The 9,356-nt window shown below is 37.4% G+C and overlaps 1 pseudogene; it reads right to left on the bottom strand.

Annotated features, from left to right (window-relative positions):
• Positions 1-3,254: 3,254 nt before the first annotated feature.
• Positions 3,255-6,855, bottom strand: LOC140852393 (uncharacterized; annotated as a pseudogene).
• Between the last annotated feature and the right edge of the window lie 2,501 nt (positions 6,856-9,356).

The raw sequence follows: 9,356 nt of genomic DNA, 5'->3' as shown, positions 1-9,356 counted from the left end.
TTTTAAGGAAATAGTGATCTTTTAAGAGCTCGTCCAATATCAATAGGACCAAGATATTAGATTCCTGTCCTAACGGTATATATTTTTGTTACAACTATACTTGAGCATTGATTTTAAAAAAAATCTACTATTAAAAAAAATCTATTTAAAAAGATAAAAAGTAATTGACAAATACCAACCTATTTATATTTTGGTTTATATTGCATGAGTCAACAAGATCAAAATTTTTATACATATCATATGGGGGTGCTCGATACTAATTAAAACAAAGTAAATCTCTCTCGGTCAAGATGAAATCTTTGACCCTTACCCAAAAAGTTAAGATATATTATTTGAAAAGGAGTTCTAAAATAGCTTGCTAAGATCAAAGGATTTAGTAGTGATGAAGACTATGGATTACATACCAGCACTGATAATCTGCAATAAGGTGCACTAGTTACCAAGAGAGTAGAAATAACATAAAATAAAAATATAAAAAAAATAACAAGAGCAATTATGTTTAATTAGTGCAAGACAAGTTTGCAAGTAAGAATTCAGGTGCATCTTAATAAGTAAATTTCAATAAGTTGAGCAATCATGATTTTTAAAACACAATAAAGTGTATGTGGGATTTAAAATGGTTACAATAATATTCTAGTTTACATTTCAAAATAAAGAATAACTGGCTTATAATCCATGCAATGCGTGGATTTTTTCTTAATTAGCCTCTACCTCCTCTCTCTCCCTCGCCGATGGCCTCCCCACCGCCCTCCGCCTCCTCGCTGCCTTCGCCAGCCGCCACGAGACCCTCCTCTGTGCTGCTGCCACAACTTGCACAAAAACCCATATGCTCGAGAGAAAACCCCAATCAGAACCTACGAAACCCCTTCAATTTCCATGCTCTCCTTCTGGCCTCCGGTACCACCACCACCGCCCGCTCCAACACTGGCACCTCCTCAACCTCCTCGGCCTGCTATCACTCACACTGCCGCAACTCGCACATAAACCTATATGCTCAAGAAAAAACCCCAATCAGAACCTAAGAAACCCCTCCAAGCTTCGTGCTCCCCTTTTGGCCCTCGACACTACCGTCACCACCTGCTCCAACTCCGGCACTGCCTCCTCCTCTCCGGTCCTCTACCGCTCACATCGTCGAAACTTGCACAAAACATGTAAGCTCAAGAAAAAACCACAACCAAAACCTAAGAGACTCCTTCGATCTCTGTGTTCTCCTTTCGGCTCCCAACACCGCCGCCACTGCCCACTCTAGCACCAACATCGCCTTCTCTTCCTCAGCCATCTATCACTCACACCGTCACAACTCTCACAAAAACCTATATGCTCGAGAAAAAACCCCAACCGAAACCTAAGAAACCCCTCTGATCTTCGTGCTCTCCTTCTGGCCCCCAGCACTGCCGCCACCACCCACTCCAGCACCGACACCGCCTCCTCCTTAGCCCTTTGCCACTCACACCACCACAAATCGCATAAAAACTCATATCTCAAGGAAAGACGTCAATCAGAACTAAAGAAACCCTCCGATCTTTGTGCTCTCCTTCAGGCCCACGACATCGCCGCCACCACCTGCTCCGACACCGCCTCCTCATACCGTCCTAGGCTACAGTAGATTGCCACCATCAGTTTATCATCACCATCTACCACGTATGATGTAAAATATGGATGTCTCCATTTGCCACGTGTGTAAAAAAAAAAATTAGGGGCGAAGGCCCGAGAACGCACTGTGGGTATTTTATTGATGGATGTTGATCCACATTCTTTTACATGGCAACATGGTTTCTTGTGTTGCCCATATACATGGGTGTAAATGTTTGTGATTCTCATTATTATTTTTTTAAATCCATCCATGTTGGCATAGGAGGTCTAGAGGACCCCACCAATGTATTGGTACAAATCTAAATGCAAGGAATATCTAAAAAAGAGAATATTATGGATCACTTATGGGCGGCAACAAGAATAAAATATCAAAACAAACCAATAGGCAAAGCAAGTTTCCCAATATTGTACTTTTGGGTTCCTGATAATGTGCATACATGGGTAACTCTTTAGAAGGTTATTGCAATAACATCCCTCCATTCAAAAAAAAGAGCATAACCATTTCAAATTAAAATGTGTTACAATCTCCATGAATGCTAGGCCTTTTGTTTTTGGTTTTTTCTTTTTTAATGAGAAAATATTAATTCTTGGCCTTATCCCTGGCTTCAATCCGTTCATCAAGATGGGCTTCAATTTGGCTAATCTCATTGCCAATTGCATAGAGATGAAGTGATCAATCCTAACAATACGTTTCATCATGAGTGTATAGATAAACCCCTAGATCCCCACAATAGGACATCGTAGTTAGCATCAATGATTTTGATGTTTTCTATTTCTAGGTTCCACTTCTTTAGCTCTTGTTTCAAAGGGAGATTTAGAAGGAACATCATTAAAGCACCATGGTAGTGGCCATCCATGAAGATCATGATTGAGACTATAAATGGAGGGATTATAGAATTTTTGCAGTTGGTTTCGCTAACAAATATTTATGAACATGATGCTTGTCGACTATGGTAATGTGCTACACATAAAGAGCTAGCATTTATATTCTTTAAGTTGCATCTCTTAAACATGGAAAATTATTTCACAAGATTGAACATCTTCATGTCTATAATTCAAGAGTGATAAAATACTTTCAAACATTTGGTTCTCTTAATACATATACTACTATTTCAATGGTCTAAACTCTTAACTTTCAGTGCAATATGGGTTTCAAAAAATTTATCTTCATTATCAATTGTAGGTATGCCTAATGCCTTGATAACTATTATTAATGAAAACTCGTGTTCTAAAGAAAGCGGCAAATTAGCTAGTAATTATCTCTCCACATTTGTGAAGGGATTTTTTCACTTGATAAGATGGAATCTAAATGGGTTGCATTTTTAGAATTGGATAACTTATCTATGAATATGTATATGTCTATACTTAAACATGGTAAACAAAGCTAGTAGCATAACAAACCCATACTTGCATGTATACATAGGGAGCCAGACACACATCTCCCACCAAAAAAAAAAAAAGTAAAAACAAAGCTGCATGCCCACTTTCTAATACGGACATGTTTAAAAAAGATGAACACTTGGAACCCTACTAAAAACCCTAATGCAGTACTAGCATAAAGCCATGTCATTTCAGAATCATTGCATCTTGGTTTTCAAGCACCTCTTCTTGAGCCATTGTGTGAGATGGACGAGATAATCTTATCCTTGGCCATTGTTCCATTAAGATGGGCAAGATGGACTCAATTCGGCAAATCTTATTGCTGATTGCACATAGATGTAATCATACGTCATGTCAATCAAGTGGAAATAAGCAATCCTAATAGCTCGTTTGATCATGAGCACATAGATGAACCCCAAGAGCCCCATAACAAAACCCAGTGCAGAGCAAGCATGAAACCATATCATTTCAGACTCATCGCCATTTCTATGTTCCTCCTCTTGTCCTCCATTTTGAAATAGACTTTTAGAAGGGTCACCATTAAAGCACCATGGAAAAGGCCATCCATGAAGATCAGGATTGCCACTATAAATAGAGGGATCATAGAATGTTTGTAATCGTTTTCCCCATAGAATTCTTCCAGATAAGTTATTGTTGGACAAGTTCAAGTGATTCAAATAATACATGGAGGAAATAGTTGAGGGAATCATGCCTGAGAGATTGTTCACCGACAGATCAAGTGATTCTAACTGTGTCAAGGCACCAATATTTTTCAGGATCTTTCCTGTGAAGTGATTGTTAGAGAGATTCAAGAAACACAATCCATGGAGATTTACCAGTGCTATTGGAATTATCCCAGAAAGATTGTTGCGTGAGAGATCTATGCTCATTACAAATGAGAGCACACTGGTATACTCAATTTCTATTCCTTTTGTGGTCATTACTAAGCCCTCTGTATAGTACGCATTGAAGTCTGTAAGCATTGGTTTTTCTGCATTCTGTGTCCTCTTCATTGCACTTAAATTTCCAAACAATGGAGGCAAAGCACCTGAAAAATTATTGCAAGCGAGATCCAAAACTTGTAGAGAAGTAAGATATAATAGTTGCACTGGAATACTACCGTCGAAGAAATTTAACCTTAGAGACAGAACTCTCAGTGATCTGAGGCTTTCTCTAAACCATATTGGTAGGTTGTCTGAGAATCTGTTTTCAGTAAGATCAAGAACAACCAATTGTCTACAATATTTCAGCCATGAAGGTAGTTTTCCATAGAGCTTATTATTTCTTAGATGAAATGATTGGAGCATAACAGGACATGCCACTGAGTCGAAAGAATGCTCTAACTTATTGTCCTCCTTGGAATCAATTGTTCCGTATCGTGGTTTGTATGGATAGTGATGAAGTTCTCCAAATAGCTCATTGTTAGATAGATCGAGTACTTTCAATGAAGCCAAACCATTACAGAACAGCCAAACGCCACCAGACAAGTTATTGTTGGAGATATCAAGAATTTCTAATGAAGATAGATTGCATAGGAATTGAGGGATGCTACCATTAATATGGTTACGGGACAAAATAAAGTATCTAAGATTCGTAGCTTTGGCGAAGCTCAAGGGAATAGGCCCAGAAAATGAGTTGTTGGATAGTATCATGATTTCTAGGATAAGGGGATCTAATTCAGGAATTGGACTATGAATGTTATTGGAACTCACATCAAAGTATCGATATTGCTGGTGCACCAAAGAAGTTGGTAGCCACTTTGCCATGCTATTGTGGGACACATTCAAATAAAACAAATTACTTAGATCCCAAAACCAAGTAGGAAAGCATCTGAAATGTTATTTTCACATAGCAATAGTCCTTGTAAATTTTTCTGTGTTCGAAGCCGAGTTGGAAATTTTGATCCCAAGTGACAAGAGCACATGAAAATTGATGAAGCATTAAACGGAGGAATCCAATCCTCATTATGCTCACTTCAAATGAGTTGTAAGACAGATCCAAGTTGTCTAATCTCGTAAAGTTGGCAAAGTGGGCTCCAGTCAAACGACCTATAAAGGAGTTTGAACCAAGATACAACACTTGTAGTGTAGACAACTGACCCAAAGTCTCTGGGATTGTCCCACTTAAGTGGTTGTAACTCACATAAAGAAATATTAAGCCTTGTAGAAAGCGTCTCCCATCCAATCTATTCTTGACACATTTAGACCAACCTTCTATGGTATCTACAAGCTCGCCAGTAATGCTGTTGTCAGATATATCTAGCATATTCAACTTACATAGATTCCCTATCAATCTTGGTATCTTCCCAATTATGTTGTTTGAACTTAACATCGGATTATGTAGGCCGTGAAGCTTGTCGAAAACATCTGGTATCTCTCCGCTGATCTTATTACATGATAAAATTAGTGATTGTAGATGGATGAGGTTCCCAATAAATGTAGGTATCTCTCCACTAATCTTGTTTTCTGATAGATCTAGAGTATGTAGGTGGATGAGGTTCCTAATGACTACAGGTATCTCTCCACCGATCTTGTTTTCTGATAGATATAGAGTTTGTAGGTGGATGAGGTTCCCAACGACTACTGGTATCTCTCCGCTAATCTTATTTTCTGACAAATCTAGAGTCTATAGGTGGATGAGATTCCCAATGATTGTTGGTATCTCTCCACTTATATTTTTATTATCTGACAAATCTAATTCCACCAAGTTGCAGACATTCTTGATGCTTTTTGGTATCTCTCTGCAAATTTTGTTTGAAGCCATACGTAGATGTTCCAAGTGGCTAAGGTTTCTCAAGTTTTGGGAAAATTCTCCAGTAATTTGATTATCAGACAAATCTAATTCCATCAAGTTGTGGAGATTCCTGATGCTTTTTGGTATCTCTCCATTAATTCTGTTTGAAACCATTTGTAGATGTTCCAAGTGGCTGAGATTTACTAAGCTGGAGAAAATATCTCCAGTAATTTGATTATTTGACAAATCTAAGATATGCAAGTTATGTAAATTCTCTATAGCAAATAGTAGCCTATCAAGTAAGTTATACCCTTGAAGATTCAGATGCACAAGACTGCTAATATTGAACAACCAGTAGGATAAGGTAGCATTGAGATGGTCATTCCAAGAAAGATCAAGCATGATGAGAGATGTGAGGTTAACATGTGATATAGAAGCAAATGAATTAGGGAGGCCAGTACCTGACAAATGCAAGTCCAATAGAGAAGGGAGCATGTTCATCTCATGAAGCCAGTTGGCTGCATTGAAGAGGTTGACACAACACAAGTCAAGCGAGTGCAAAGAAGGGATCTTGGAGAGTGAATGAAGGCTATCAGCACGTAAGGAGGTCCATCCAGAATCATAAAAATAATAACCATTCCAACTAATATCAAGGAAGTGCAAGTGCGAGAGGTTTCCAAGCTTAAGTGGAATGGATCCACTGAACTCAGCATGGGAGAGGTTGAGATATTCTAAATGCACAAGGGAGCCAATGAATTTAGGAATACGAGCTCCAAAAAAATTGTTCAAGCTCAAATCCAGATACTTCAGGTGCATCAAGTCTAGCAAAAAAGGATTTACCTTACTTGGACTTAGAAATTTTATAGATTCAAGAAAATAATAACCATACTCCTATGACATTTCGTCAAGATAGTCATATGGATATCTGAGATCGAGCTTTACTACATGGCCCGTGACATTGTTGCAGCCCACTCCTTTCCATCCACAGCAATCTTGGCCCCTCCAAGAAGAGAGCCACCGATCAGGATCGTAGATGTCTGCTTTGATCGCAAACGGAGCTTTCCTTTCTCTCTCTGTACAGCTCCCCTCCATGATGGAACCATTTCCACCATAAAGGTAGAGACACAAGAGGAGGAGCACAGTCAACATGATACGAACAGCACTCCAAAGAGATGGGGAAGAAGGGAGGAAAAGCTACAAGAGGAGGTGGCTTCTCATCATCTACATGCTCCATTTTATAAGTCAAGCAATTCCAAAGTATATTCCATCTTCTGAAATTATTATTATTATTAATAATTTTTGGTTAGAGTGGAATTGCTGGATTTTGAGCCGATGCTATGTTCCATAAAAAAATTAAGAGCGGATGTTGCGGTGAGTTCCGTCCCGTTGAACCCATTGGAATAGGACAATTTGCATTTTTATTATTTTCTAGTGACTTGTGTCTTTTATTTTGTTCAAGAAGTTCTTTTTTTTTTATTTGTTCAAAAAGTTTGCGGCAGTTTTAAATATATAAGATCTCTTACAAAGATTAAGGTGATTTTCCAACACAGCCCAGGGCTTGTGATATCGATATGGTATATATGAGATTTTTTTTTTTTTTTAATGGTTATTGTTGGAAAATTGAAGGTTCTACTAGTACTCGGTCGGTTTGCTCCCCGTTTGAAAAAAAATCATTAACTTTTCGATGCCTCATACGTAGTAACATAATGTCACCTTTCAAGCCCATCATTATCTTTTGGTGTGGTTAGTGATCTAGTATCAACTTTTGGATGCAAGTACAACCATTCGTTGTAATTATATGCGGTGGAGGAATGGTTTAGCAGCGCTGTACAAGAAAACTTAATTGGCATTACATTCCCAGGTATATTAATCACACCGTGAACTATGAGATTCATCCAGAATTTCACAATTGACAAAGCAGGAATCTCAAATTATGTTGTGTGGCATCAAGATTTGTAGTGGAAACTAGCCTTTCACTTTTACGACAGATCAAAACTGCATTTTATGCAGTAATTAATGGTCCTCTATAGGTCAAAGATAAATTATAGTCCATTCTCAAGTCAAGTAAACATTAATTTATTTCTAAGTCAAGTAAATCATGGTCCATCCCCAAGTCAAGTAGACGATAATCTGCTCTCAAGTTAAGTGAAAAGATAGTCCATTCCAAAACAATTAGCCATTACTGCTGTCTTTTCCGCGTCAAGTAAACCAAGCAGGGATACGTCCCTTGTGACTGGTCATACGTGACATAAATGATGTTACGTGACATTAAATCGAGACGATCTCATCATGCCAGGATGCTTTGAAGGCTCTTTTCATATATATATATATATATATATATATATATATATATATGTATGGATGAATGTAATTTGAAAAGTAATTTATTTATGGCAAAACAGATATTGAAAGAGACGGCAAAATATATGAATGTAAGATGCCTTGGAATTATTTATATTTGTGAAGGACTACGAACTCAAGATTGGGTGGATGAGGTTTTCAAGTGAAACTAATCTTGCAATGGAAACTCTAGTTTATATGTAATTCCAAGGCATATTGCATCTTATGGAGTTTTATCAGACCCTTGGATGGAATCTGTTACTTTTTTTGGGATTTATAATGTATTATTTTTATTATTTATGAAAAGTAAGATGGGTTATAAAATTTATGAAAATATAGACTTTTACAATAAAATTCTTAACCTTAGGATAATAAAATTCACGATTTATGGATATCTTATGGGTTAAGGATTGCAGTACGAAAGAATGATTAAAATTTATTTTGCAACATCATCCACCTGCATAGATTTTGAAATAATTATTAAATGATCCAACGATAGATCCTTGTGAAGGAAGATGAACCCTTCTTTCGTACGAGAGATACAATCTTCATTGCCGGTCCACTTACAAATCCCTATGATTATTGAAAAGCTATTATAATTTTTTATTTGAGCTGATCTCTTTATGTTCTTTGTTGATATTTTCTGATGAATATTATCTATTATTTATTTATTTTGCTTTGAATGCACCGTCCAAAAACAAAGATTGGTTAGCTAATTCTTGAAAACAGCCTAATATCTTTAAATTGATATGATTGATCTTCTTTACTATTATTTGTTCTCCATTAGAAGAAATATCATTAATTTTTGATGTGCCATGACAAGTGTTCTATCATAACATATTTTTGTTACATCATTAACTTTCACTATGGTATGACAAGTGATCTAGTTTAATCTTTTGGAACTAGCGTAATAAATAGTTGTGGTTGTATTGTGGAGGGATACGTCGAATGGAACTAGCATGGAATAATTGTGGTAGGTTTGCCAATGCCAGGGCATAGTCTGGGTCTACCACTAAACGAAGTCAATATCCAATTAGTACCGCAGGCCTGGTCAACACAGTTCATGCAAGGTACTTATATTCCAATGCACCACTAAACTATGCAGTAATAAATTGTCTGTTCTCAAGCCAATTTAATATTAATTAATCTGTTATTTTGTTGCATCTGGACCTCTAGCAGAAGCTCAACTTTTGATCTTCAATGATCTAACATACATCTTTAATTACCCCCCACACCCCGCCCACCAAACACCCCCCAACCATTACCTTCTTGAGTCAAGTAAACTATTGACTTCTCTTGTGGCTGGCAGC

This window comes from Elaeis guineensis, chromosome 11 (assembly GCF_000442705.2).
Source record: "Elaeis guineensis isolate ETL-2024a chromosome 11, EG11, whole genome shotgun sequence".
NCBI lineage: Eukaryota > Viridiplantae > Streptophyta > Magnoliopsida > Arecales > Arecaceae > Elaeis > Elaeis guineensis.
The sequence above is the reverse complement of the archived record's forward strand: the minus strand, read 5'-3'. Positions and strand labels throughout refer to the sequence as shown.